Raw genomic sequence first — 13,111 nt, forward strand, 5'->3', positions numbered from 1 at the left:
ACTTTTTGGATAGCATTGGAAATGTAATTGAGGAAATTACCTAATTATAAAGAAAGAAAGAAAGAAAGAAAGAAAGAAAGAAAGAAAGAAAGAAAGAAAGAAAAAAGATAAAAATAAAAATAAATAAAATATGCTTTTTGCCAAAACTCAGCTATCTCCAGAAGTCATTCTGCCCTAACTTGCCCTTGTAGACCCTCCTCCTCTACACATAGATGGCATCAAAAAAAATACAACTTGAGTGTTCTGCCCTCCAACTCCAACCACATGCCTTCCTCCTCCTCAGAGCCATGCCTACCTCTGCCCCGGAAGCCAGACTCCTCCTTGTCAGGGAGCTATACCCTCATCCTCAATGTCCTGACCACTTCTGAGACCTCTCTTACTACCCAATGTGCCCAGGGTCTCTCCTCCCTATAATAAATGATCAAGAATCCCATCTTCTCCCAAAGAAAAGAATATATGATGCATAGGACCTTCCCTAACAACCACCTGCCTTCCCCAACGCCCATGAAAGTCCGTGCCTGCCCCTACTCTGATCCATCTCTCCTCACAGCACATGACAGCTGCCACAGCCCATGCTGCACTGCGGAGGCAGTTCTAACTAAGCCCCACATGAAACAGTCAATCAGTGCAGCCTTTTGAGGCTGCCTCCTGCTTCATCCCGCTCTGCCTCAGATACTCTCAGCCGTCTTTCAACAACTTGCTTTGGGCCTTCTGGACTTGCTCCTCCATCTCTCCAGCACTGTCTTTAGATGGTATGTTTTCCACAGTCCTGGCTCTATTCATCCACCCTGTGCTATCTCTGGATGATCTTTTCTGTCTGGGGCTTCCGGTAGCCCTTCCATGCCCCATCTCCGTCATCTACAGATGGCTCCTGGGATTAGGTCTTGCATGATTTGGCAGATCAGTAGGCAGTTCCTGTACTACCTAAGGGAGTCTCTTTAAAAGCATCTAGAAGCTCTTGAGCTTCTCTTCCACTAAGCTACACTGAACCAGCCCTATATTCTCTCTGAGCCCCCATCACTAGCTCCCATGATTCCTTCTGCATTTCCCCTTTTGCTTTCTGTGTCTGCTGTGGCCCTGAATGTGTGTCCCTAAAGTTGATAAGAATTACTCTCCCAACCCCAATACAGCAGCTCTAGGAGGTGGGGGTCTTTGGGGAGGTAGTTGGATCACAAGAAGTCCCTCATTCATGAATGCATTGATGTCATCGTGACAGTTATTTGGTTTTTGTTAGCCGAGGCTAACTATATAGAAGTCATTACCACTTTGCCATTCTGTGAGGACACAGCAGGAGCACTTAGCTGACATTGACACCTAGATCTTGGACTTCCAGCTTCCAGATCTAAGAGAAAGAAGGTGTTCCTGTATAAGCTTCTCAAGCAAGATGTGGTAGGCACTTGCCTGTAATCCAAGTGTTAGCACTTGGAAGGTATATGGAAACAGATCAGAAGTTTGAGGCAGGCTTCTGGTATACAGTAAATTCAAAGATAACCTTGGCTACCTAAACAAAGAGCTAAACAAACAAGCCAGCAAACAGACAAATTCAAAAAATATCTTATATAAGGCCAAATGGTGGTGGCAAATGACTAATCCCACGCTGGGCAGGCAGAGGCAGGCAGATCTCTGAGTTCAAGGCCAGCCTGGTCTATGGAGTGCATTCCAGGACAGCCAGGACTACATAGAGAAACCCTGTCTCAAGAGACAAAACAAAACAAATACTATTCAGCCTCAGCTATTCAGTTATAGCAATGTATGGACTGAGACAGGCCTAGAAGATAGTTCTGACATCCCCCTTTACTTGAGCCTAGCCTTGAAATTTAAATTTTTAAAAATGTATTTATTTTATGTCTATGAGTACACTGTTACTGTCTTCAGACACGCTAGAAGAGGGCATAGGATCCTATTACAGATGGTTGTGAGCCACCATGTGGTTGATGGGAATTGAACTCAGGACCTCTGGAAGAGTAGTCAGAGCTTTTAACTGCTGAGACATCTCTCCAGCCCTGCATTTAAATTTTTGTATTAAGCAAATTTCTTTGTCTTCATTTCTTGATGCACACATTAAATTTGATATTTAACTGCTCTCATTCTGGAGCTATCCTTGGCTTTGAAATCACCCTCCCTCACTCAAAGTCAGTATGTGACACCCACGTACATGTCCCTCAGGTACCTCACACTCAGAATGTCGTTAGAAGTCAAACTGCTCTCTTGGAGCCACCTATCCCTATCCTGCATCCCATGGCTCTGAATCTCACTTTATCCAAGTGAGGAACAGAGAGACCACCACCTGATCTTTCTCAACTCTTCTACTCCAGGATCACTTGCATCTGGAGCTCATGCCCTCTCTCCCACAGGCCCAGGTCACCACCATCTCATAGGTGGCCCGTTACAGAGCCTTCGGCTTCCACCATTGTCCACAGAAGCCCTTTGAGAATCTCAGGTCTATTGTGCCGGTCTCCTGCACTGGCTCCCCACTTCCAGAAGCATCAAAGCCAGGGATTTTAGGATGTCCAACAAAACTCTGTTTATTCCCCTGCCCCAGACAATTCCCAAGAGCTCATTTCCCTTTGGCTCAGTAGCAGACACACAGCCCCTCTGCAGCTCAATTGTTCTAGAGACTCCTTCCTTGAGGTCATCTTCCTTCTGCCTAGAACTCCTCTCTGGAGCTCCCTAGCTAATGCCTTCAAGTCTTCATACAACTCAGACCTTCTCAGTGAGGGAGCCTCCTGGGCCACACCCTACTCCCTCTGGTAGTTCTATTGATAATGTTTGAGGCCCCTCCGATCTGTTTCCCATGATGGTAATAACGTCTGTCTCTCAGTTCCTAAACAGCTGTAAGCCTGCATCCAGAAATGATAGAGAAGATGAAATCAGCACAATGGTAGGAAACTGAAACTATTTTCATTTTAAATATTGTTTCTAGTATTGTTATCTAAATAATTCATTATACTATTGATTATTTCTTTTAGTGACTTTATACTTCTTTTGGCTATTTGGCCTTCTTGTTTGGCTACAATTATTTTTTAATGAATGAACAAATATTCTTTCTTAGTTCCTAGCCTTACTTTCTAATGTGAAGTGTGGATACAGGCCACAAAGACAAAAGTCCTCAATAACTTTTAAAGCTGTAAAGGAAGCCTGAGACCTGAAGATATGAGAGGCTAACAGGTAGGGAAACAGAAGAGACAGAGCTGGCTTGGTGGAAGTCAGGAACATGTTTGTAAAAGGCATAAGATGGCTGGAAGTGAGCCTGCACGCTACTCCCTGGCTCCTTCTCTTCTTCATACAGACTGGAACTGCTGCTGGCTCTGAGCTAACAACACCAAACTCAAAACTTCACACATCCAGTTGCCTAGCATCATGCCAATAAGCATCTTAAACCACTCTGAGCCTTCTTGCTTTTCCCTCTACAAAGCCACACCCAGCCTATGTTGGCCAGAGCTAAGCGATGAACCAACCCAAGTCACCATAAAGGCACTGCTGCTGACACCTTGCTGGCTCAGGAACTCACTTGGACATGTGTCCTCATCCCATCCCAGATAATGTCTCTTGTCCTTTATGGATGGGTAGTGGCCCACCGTTCTGTCTGGCAGGTCTCCAGCTATTAAGGACTTCCTGTTTCAGGAGGTTTCTCAAAATGCCAGCTGCCTCTCCCCACCCCCAATAAATCCCACCATTGCTTATGTTGAGTTGTGCTCATTTTTCTTTGTTTCCCAGACCCATGACAGAGGGGACGGGGCAGAGGGAGTCTGTCTATGAGGCATCTCCAGAAAGGTTTAAGCTAGAAAGAGGGTCCACCCTGAATGGGAGTGCCATTTTCCATACGCTGGGAGATTCTTGCTGCTTACTGACTGGATGCGATGTGACCAGTCACCTCAAACTCCTGCTGCCATGACTGCCCTGCCATGCCATGATGGACTGCACCCTCAAACTGTGAGTCAAAACAAGCCCTTGCTTCCTTACATTGCTTTGTCAGGTATTACGCCACAGTGATGAGAAAATTAACCAGTACAGCATTGTCACACTATACTAGGCTATCTATATACTACACTATACTAAGATAACGACAGGTCAGGGCTGCTGAATTCACCCCTTGGGAGTACTATGACCTTGACAGGTTTGGGTAAGGGCACTAACCACATTGGAGTGGACTGAAGAATGGGCTGTGGTGCCCAAAATATATGTGCATCTCTTACAAACCAACATTAAAAAAACCAATTCCATGGAAAAATGGAATTTTATTATAAATACTCAGTTCACACTAGAAAGGCCATGAATAACCAGGTACCATATGAAAAGTTTCTTAACTCACAGGTACCAGGGAGAAAGGTAAACAAAAATTACAAGAGACACCAGAGAGATGTTAAGAGTGATTGCTGCTCTATCAGAGGATGTAAATTCAGATCCCAGCACCCCCATCTCACAAACATATGTAACTCCAGCTCTGAGTGATCTAGCCTCTGTGGGCACATACACACATGTGTGCACACACACAGATGCACCCATAAAGAAAACATTAAAATAAGCCTTTTATGAAAAGAAAATTACAAGAGTTCATTATCCCATATTACTGGCAAGTATTTAAAATTTGCTATCCAATGTTGGTATGAAGTCATGGGAGATGGGTCTCAGGAAAGGCTCGTGGGAGTCTAAAATGAACAGTCTGAGGGTCTGTTATATGGTCAGCAGTTTAAAAATGACTTTCACCAACTCTAACCACCTGAGTTCAATCCTCAGGGCCCCCATAGTGGAAGGAAAGAACCAATTCTCTCACTTCTGACTCCCATATTCACATGCCTTGGTATAGATGAACATACATGTGGGAACACACAGAGAATAAATGAATGAATGAATGAATGAATGAATGAATCTAATTTTAAAATTTTGAAATGGACAGTCACATACAAAGGCCACCTGACACTATCTATAATAATGTTAAATATCCTTACCCTGGGGCCCAGAGCCAGGCTCTCCCACTCTGCAGATTCCACCCCATGGATTCAACCAACTTCAGATGAGAAACAATGTTATATTATTGCTGACGGATACCATGTAGGTAAAGCTAAAGTGGCCAAGTCAGCACAGAACACCTATGGAGTGGCCTTCTTCTCAGGAGCCTCTAAACAGTACATTACAGCAATTTAAACTGCAACAGGCATTGTCGATCATTTTCAGCTGGTGTGAAGCAGGTATGCTGTGTTCAGGTTCTATGCACATAAATCGTTTTTATAAGGAAATTGTGCATTTGTGGGTTTTACCATTGTTTTTTTGTTCGTTTGTTTGTTTGTTTTGGGTGGGTTTTTTTGTTTTGGTTTTTGGGTTTTTTTTTTTTTTTTTTTTTTTGAGACAGGGTTTCTCTGTGTAGCCCTGGCTGTCCTGGAACTCACTTTGAAATCAGGCTGGCCTCAAACTCAGAAATCCGCCTGCCTCTGCCTCCCAAGTGCTGGGATTAAAAGCGTGCGCCACCACCGCCTGGCTTTACCATTGATTTTATAGTTTAACTACCCTAAAACCATCTAGAAGCCAGAAAGAGGAGAGGGAACATAAATATAAGCAAGGTAATATGGTACACATGGATGACAATGTCATGGTGAAACCCATTATTTTCAGACTGAGTTTAAAAAGATGGAGGGGGTGTGTCCAGAGACTTATTTGTCCTGTGTGCTGGCTAGGTTTATGTCAACTTGACACAAACTAGAGTCATCAGAGAGGGAAAAAATCTCAGTTGAGAAAATGCCTCCATAAGATCCAGATGTGGCCCAGCCTGTAGAGCATTTTCTTAATTAGTGACCAGTGAGGGAGAACCCAGCCCACTGTAGATGATGCCACTCCTGGGAAGGTGGTCCAGTTTTATAAGGAAGCAGGCTGAGCAAACCCTGTGGAGCAAGCCAGTCAGCAGCACTCCACCATGGCCTCTGCATCAGCTCCTGCCCCCACGTTCCTCCCCTGGCTTCCTTCAGTGATATACTACAATGTAGATATGCAAGCCCAATAAACCCTTTCCTCTCCAACTTGCTTTTTTGGCCATGTTTTTTATTATTATTATTGCAGCAATAGAAACCCTAACTAAGACAACCTGAAAAGCTTTATTATGTTTCCATATTGCTCTAGAAGCTTCTAAACCTGGATAATTCCATTCAGGGATTAGTTACTGAGTGTTCCATGATAACTTCAAACTATACTCAATTAGGAGGTAGCTAAAAATACCACAGAGCTTATTGGAGAAAAAAATGCCATTGTAAAGCTATCTTTGCTGGGGTGCTGCAAATGAATTGTCACTGGTGGAGACCATACGGTGATGGTGGAGTTCTCTGATGATGGAGAATCTCCAGTGGGCCTTGAAGGGAGGTGGGGCATGAAGGGGAAGGGGGCAAGGATGGACTATGACTCACAATCAAAGAAAAAAGATTGTTCTAAAACAGAAACAAGATAAAACACTCGAGAATAGGCTCTCCCACCCCAGTCCTGATTTTAACACTCTGTTGAGAGGGAAACTGTATGTCAGGCATGGTGATGCACCAGGGAAGTGGAAGTAGTCAGATCAGAAGTTGAGGGTCATCTTCAACTACATAGCTAGTTCAAGGTCAGCCTGACCTACTTGAGACCTTGGAGGGAGAGGGAGAGCAAGAGAGGGCACTCCCACAAAGGATATGGTCCCACCTATAGTGGGCTGAGTCTTCTAAAATCAATTAACAATCATGACACTCCCCCAAAGACATGCTCACAAGCCAACCTCCTCTAGATAATTCCTCATTAAGGCTCTCCTTCCAGGAGATTCTATGTTTTGGAAGTTGGTATTCAAACCTGGACCATTGCATTTATCAGAGTTATCTAAGGTCCTCTTGTCATGTAGCTTCCAAAATCAAAATTGTCTTTAAAACTCCCTTTTACCAAACTACATAGTCAATGCAGTACAAAAGAAAACCATATAAAAGGTGAAAATGTCTGCAAATCGTGTGTCTGTTAAATGGTTATTGATAGTTGGTAGGTAAATTGACACACTTCTATAACATAGTAATTGTTCAGTCTAGCTCAAAAACTGTCAAGGGAGTGGACAGATATTTCTCCAGAGAACATATACGAATGGTCAGGAAGCAGTTGAGAAAATGCTGACACCACTGTTCACATCATTAGAGAAATGCAGATCAACCCCACAATGAGATGCTACCTCATCCCCACGGGCATAGCTACTATCAAAACAAAAAAGCAAAACAGAAGCTGGGCTATGCCTGAGGATGCTCAGTGAGGATAAAGCTTAAGATCTACAAACTGCAAAGAGTTCTGCTTATATTTATCACTGTAAACTTAAGTCATTACGATGATGGATTTTGTGTTATATATGTCTTACTCCGAGAGGGAAAAAAAATCATTGAACATGGTTTTCCAAGTTTAATAGTTTTAAATTCCTCTTGTTGCTCTCCACCTTCCTCATGCCACCCGTGATGTCCCCAGGTTGTCTATTGGGAAAGCAATATCTCTCCATATTATTAGGTGTATAGTTTATGTACACCCATTAAAATTTCAAGTTTATTAATCTATTGTATGTATTAAATATTTTCATATATTACATAACTAGATAAGTGTATACCCAGGGATAATGACAGAGTTTTCTTTATGTGAGCAGGGCCGGAAGGTAGAAGGCTCATTATTCAGAGCAAAAACACACAACGCTGGGGCACCCAACTATTGTAAATGAATTTCAAAGCTCCCTGAGGGCTTAGTGATTTGACTGTGATTGCAGGAGGGACTCCCCAGAGCTCCAGAATAGATGTCAGGCACTTCTGTAGACCCAAGGACAGCAAGGGAAAATGCAGCAAGGTCAGTAGCAAGAAGAGAGAGTTAAGTTGGATTTGATTAAAATTAAAATGTGTGTGCCTCCAAGAACACTGTTTTTTAAAAAAGGTTATAAACGTGGCTGGAGAGATGGCTCAGATGATAAGATGGCTCAGACGCTCTTCCAGAGGACCAGAGTTTGGTTTCCAGCAACCATGTTGGGCAGCTCACAACCACCAGTTGTAATTCTCGTTCCAAGAGATCTGACCTCCAAGGTCACCTGCACACATGATACATAAACCCAGAGAGACATAGGCACATGCAGGCACATAAATTAAAATAAAATAAACCTTTGAAAAAGTGAAGAGATAACCCAGGAAAGGAGGAAATTATCAGAAGCCATACGCCAGGGTTGAAAGGACAGCTGAGGGATAGAGAGCTGGGCTGTCACGTGCCAAGTCCTAGGTCTGTTTGCCAGAACTAACACTGAACAACAACCACTATCTATCCAATAAAGAGGCAGGATCTGGAATAGATAAGGAATTCATATCACTGAACAACTAGACAGGGACTCAATCTTAAAAACAGGCAATGAACACCCAGCAAGCACAACAGTATGTTATTGGGAATAGGAATAAAACCACCAAGAGATTCTACAGAAAGAGAAAAATGATTGGTGTTGGAGATACTATACAGACATGGGAATTCTCACACTCGGACAATGTAAAGGAGTATGGATGTTCCTAAAAATAGCTAACCTAGGATTACCACAGAGCAAAGAAGGCCCACTCCTGGGTAGAATCCTCAAAAAAATGGAGAATATGGTTCTACTTTGAGAAGAATGTGACTCACCAATTTATTCAGAATGGCCAAAAGGCAAAAATGTCCCAAATACCCATTAAGGGACAGTTGGAAAAACATGCAAAAACGAGGCATATTATTCAGCCAGTAAAAGGAATAAAGTCCTCTGCACACTACAACATGAACCTTAACAATAGTGAACTCTTTTTTAAGAGAAGGAAGAAACCAATGGCCACGCACTGTTTGACTCTGTGAACACAAAATGCTCAGAATAGGCAAATCCACAGAGACATAAGAACAGATCCATGGTTGGCAGAGGGTCTAATAGAAGAGTCTACTTACTAGGCACAAGGTTTTGTTTGAGGGTGATGAAATTTGGGATTGGGCAGTTTGGGTGGCATCCACTGAATAGTAAAAATGCAACGTTTATGCTATAAAAAACAGCTAGGGACAGCAGAGCTTTCTTTCAGATCCTTTATTGGATAAGAAGCCTTGGAGGTATAGGCCCTCTCAACGGCAGCTCAAGGTCATGACTGTGGGCCACACAGCTCTGAGGCTGCAGAGCCAGGACAGCAGTGGGCCCTTTGTGAAGTCTTCTCACTAGTAGGCAGGTCTCTGGAAATCCAAACCCACAGATATCGTGTGTATTTGTTTAAAATCAAACCCAGAAGCACCTTCAAGGCATGGTTCTCTCTCCCCGAGGCCAGGCTTTGGCTCTTCAAGGCCAGGACTTCTCCCCTCAAGGGCACACTGTGGCCCTTCAAAGTCAGGTTCTCTCCCTCAACTGCTGGGCATTGACCCTTTCAGTGAACCACCTGGGTGTGGCTTTCAGCCTATGCCACCAAACTTCTCATTGGCAAAAAACTCAAGTGTCTGGTAATCCCTGCCCACCCCCTCCTGCCCCTGTCACTACTTTTGCAACAATTCCCTCTGCGCTCACATACCAGTCATGACTGCTGAGGATTACATGTTTGTGTCCCCTGGCCATCTACACGTTAAACCCTAATCCCCAAGTTTGCATCACAATATGAGAATTCTGGAAGACATTAGATCATAAAGGTGGAACTGCCCAGTGAGATTAACATCCTTAGACAGAGAGCCTGTTCCACCACCTGAGGAATATGGAGCAGTTCTCCCCTGGTGGGGGATCGGCAAGCATCTTAATCTTGGACTTCAAGAGCTCACAGCTGTGAGAATAAATGCCAGGTGTTCTAGAAGCCTAGTCTCTAATAATCTGTCCCAGCGGTCCCAGCTGCCTTAGACTATGATTGACAGCAACTAGAAAGGGCAGACTGTCATCAGAGCGCTCTAATCTTAGAAAGGAGTGTCATTCATGCTCTTCCGATTTGGCCTGTGTCCCAGTGGTAGTTGAAGATATTTCTTGTGTTTAAAAATAAATGGACAGAATATCATCCGTTATGGGCACATTCATAAAGACAAATCAATAGTCCATTTGATAAATGACATTGAAGAGTGACTAGTAAAAGGAATGTAGTCACTCAGACTATTCATGCAATAACTATTATTTTTGAGATGGGTATGGAATGAAGAATACCAACAGTAGCTCAGAGCTGAGCATGATGGCATACTCCTTTATCCCCAGCACTTAGGATGCTGGGAAGGAAGGATCCAGGAGTCCAAGGGTAGTCTACTCTACCTAGTCCAGGTTAGCTAGGGCTACATAATAAGACCCTGTCTCAAAGAGCTGGAGATGGGAGCAACTCAATACATCTTAGTGATTAAGATGTTCTCAGTTGTCTCGTTCTGGGTTCAAACCCCACCCTTTGCACCTCATTGGGAAGTTTCTTTTAATTTCAGACACTTCCATTGCAAAATAAGGGTCACAGCAGCACATGCTTCATAAAGCCAATGTAGGATTAATAAAATAGAACACAAAGCATTGCCCTAAGACCTGCACCATAAAGCTACGATGTTCAGTAGGATGTAAGGACTCTGCCAGGAGAACACAATCACACCTTGGAGTTCACGATGCACCACTGTTCACGGACCCCTGCTGCAGAATGTGTTGGGAGAAACACGGGGGGGGGGGCAGGTTAGGACAGCTCCATTCCAAGCCCTGTTCATGCACTTCCCAGATTAGCAAGGCCTCCGAGGTCACGTGAGTGAACAGCAGTGAATTTCCCCTTCCTGATTTTCAACAATGTGAGGACACATCTATCAAAGGCAAGGTCTGAACGTGGTGTGGATGCACCAGCTGCCACTTGAGAGTGGAAAGTCACAGTCAGGACATGATTTGTAAGTAACGGGTGGGGTTCGAAGGAGGTTGGTTGTTTTCTTTAAGAACTTATACAAAAAAAAAAAAAAGAACTTATACATTTCCTTATTTGGAGCACATTCCTAGTTTTGAAATATATTAATGCCATAAGTCACAGAGCTAGGATTTGTTTAAGATAAGATCTCTTAAAAACTTTTAAGTCAGATGATTGATTGATTGATTGATTGATTGATTGATTGATTGTATGAGCAAGTGTGCAAACCATAGCAACATGGAAGTAAGAAGACAAGGTGTAGGAGTTGGTTTTTTCCTCTCATGTGTTATGTTTTTAGGGATTAAACTCGGGCAAGTGCATTTATCCAGTGAGACCTCTCACCTGCTTGAGAAATTCCAGGTTAGACACATACTTACTACGTGGCCAAGGCTAACCTTGAACTCCTCATTCTCCTGCCTCCACTTCCCAAGCACTGGGGTTGCAGGCATGGGCCAGCACATCTGGCTAGTCATAGGGCTATGGCTAGAATGTAACCAAGAGAAGAGGCCTCCACCCCAATCCCAGGACTGCCAACTGAGGTCCAGGGGTGAAGTCCTTTCTTCACACTTAAATGAGGAAGTCTCATTTGAGCTGGGCATGGAAGGTAAAGACAGCACCAAGAGCGTTCAGACAGTGGTCAGTTCTGATTCTCCCTCCCTTCTCAAGGAAATAGAGAGATATTCTTGTGCCAAAGGACACCTTAAAACAGTTGCCTTGATGTTATCAGGGTTACAATAGTGGCTCAGCCCAGCCTTAATTTCTATGGCATGGAATCTGTACACTGTGCAGCTTTCAAACGGTTGGGGGCCGGTCTTGATGGTGGTAGGCCAATGGCAAATGCCTTCCCCTTGAGCTACCGTGGAAAGATAGTTTTGGCTGCTTAACAAGCAGGCTGTTCTTCACCTTCGGCCTGAGGCACAAGGCTTAGGAATCTTATTTTCCTAAGCTTGATCTTTCACTTCTTCCTTCTACAATTAATTAGTTAATTGTGCATCTACTAACTGAACTAACTTAACAAGCTTTTTACTGATGATTTGTGTAATTTTTAAAATTATAAAACTACTGTTAAACATTAAAAAATAAAAAAGACTGGGAGATGGTTCAGTTGGTTAAGTGCTGACCTTGCCAGCTGACCCACAGAACTCCTGTAAAAAGTTGAAAGTAGTGACAGCACTGGAGAAGCTGAGGCAGGAGAACTACTAAGAGTTTCAAGTTACTGGCCTGGATCTAGGCTCCCAGCCAAACCTCCACCACACATCTGTTCTCACATAAGAATCTCAAGGGGGCAGCTTGAGTATCAGCCATTTACACAGAGGTACACAGTTTAACCACCAGGATTTCCTCTGTAGCGAACATTTGGGGATGTTGAATGGAAGCGACAAGAACAAAGGGGAAGAGAAAGAATTTAGAACATGGTGGTCTTTACAGGAAAAGGAAGTAGAGAGAATGGGGTATGGGGGCTGTTATGGAACACTGGAGACCCAGAGCTGAGGGACAGTCAATTGAGGAGAAAAGATGTGGAAGGGAATATTAAAAAGCATTGTATAGGTGTGGTGACTGCCTCAATCCAATTGATGCTACTGTAACAGAATAACTAAGTCGGTTAACTTAAAACAAGGACATTTTCCTAGTTCTTTATTTTATTCTATTATGTATTTATTTATATGCATATGTGCAGATATGCATGCATGATTATATATGCAGGGCTGTAGATGTGTGTGAAAGCCAGAGGTAGGTCTCAGTTATCTCTCCAGGGGTTATCCATCTTGGTTTTTGAGACAAGATCTCTTCCTGGGCCCTAGGGATTGATGCTTTGACTAGGGTGGCTGCCCATGAGACACATCTTCCCAGCTGTGTCTTCCCAGCTCTGAGATTATAAGCACACACCACCGTAAACCACTACTTTTTTTGAGAGAGCATCTCACTATGTAGCTGTACTGGCTGGTTTTGTATGTCAACTCGACACAAGCAGGAGTTATCACAGAGAAAGGAACATCAGTTGAGGAAATGCTTCTATGAGATCTGACTGTATTCTTAACCCCTCCACTGGCTCTGATGGGGCAAACCACTCCTAGTGCTTTCTGGTTATGGTCTGAGAATATATCCACTAGCCCCTTTCATCTCCCATAAGTAACATGGCTAAGAAACCTGTTCTGGCCCTTTCTTAGCCTTTATAGAACAGTGGAATTCATGGTGCGGTTAGTGAGCAAAGTGCTCTCCTCTCTCTCTCTCTCTCTCTCTCTCTCTCTCTCTCTCTCTCTCTCTCT

General features: G+C 43.5%; 2 protein-coding genes across 2 annotated transcripts in view; one reads left to right on the forward strand and one right to left on the reverse strand.

The window, feature by feature from the left end:
- Positions 1-13,111, reverse strand: part of Dpysl2 (dihydropyrimidinase like 2) — a 105,096-nt gene that overhangs the window by 88,079 nt on the left and 3,906 nt on the right. The gene's annotated exons all lie outside the window — the stretch shown is intronic.
- Pnma2 (PNMA family member 2) overlaps positions 10,771-13,111 on the forward strand; it is a 13,025-nt gene continuing 10,684 nt past the window's right edge. Inside the window, exon 1 of the mRNA XM_029468811.1 lies at positions 10,771-10,830. The gene's annotated coding sequence lies outside the window, so the exon portion shown is untranslated. The remainder of the gene's footprint in view (positions 10,831-13,111) is intronic.

This window comes from Mus caroli, chromosome 14 (genome assembly GCF_900094665.2).
Source record: "Mus caroli chromosome 14, CAROLI_EIJ_v1.1, whole genome shotgun sequence".
Taxonomy (NCBI): domain Eukaryota; kingdom Metazoa; phylum Chordata; class Mammalia; order Rodentia; family Muridae; genus Mus; species Mus caroli.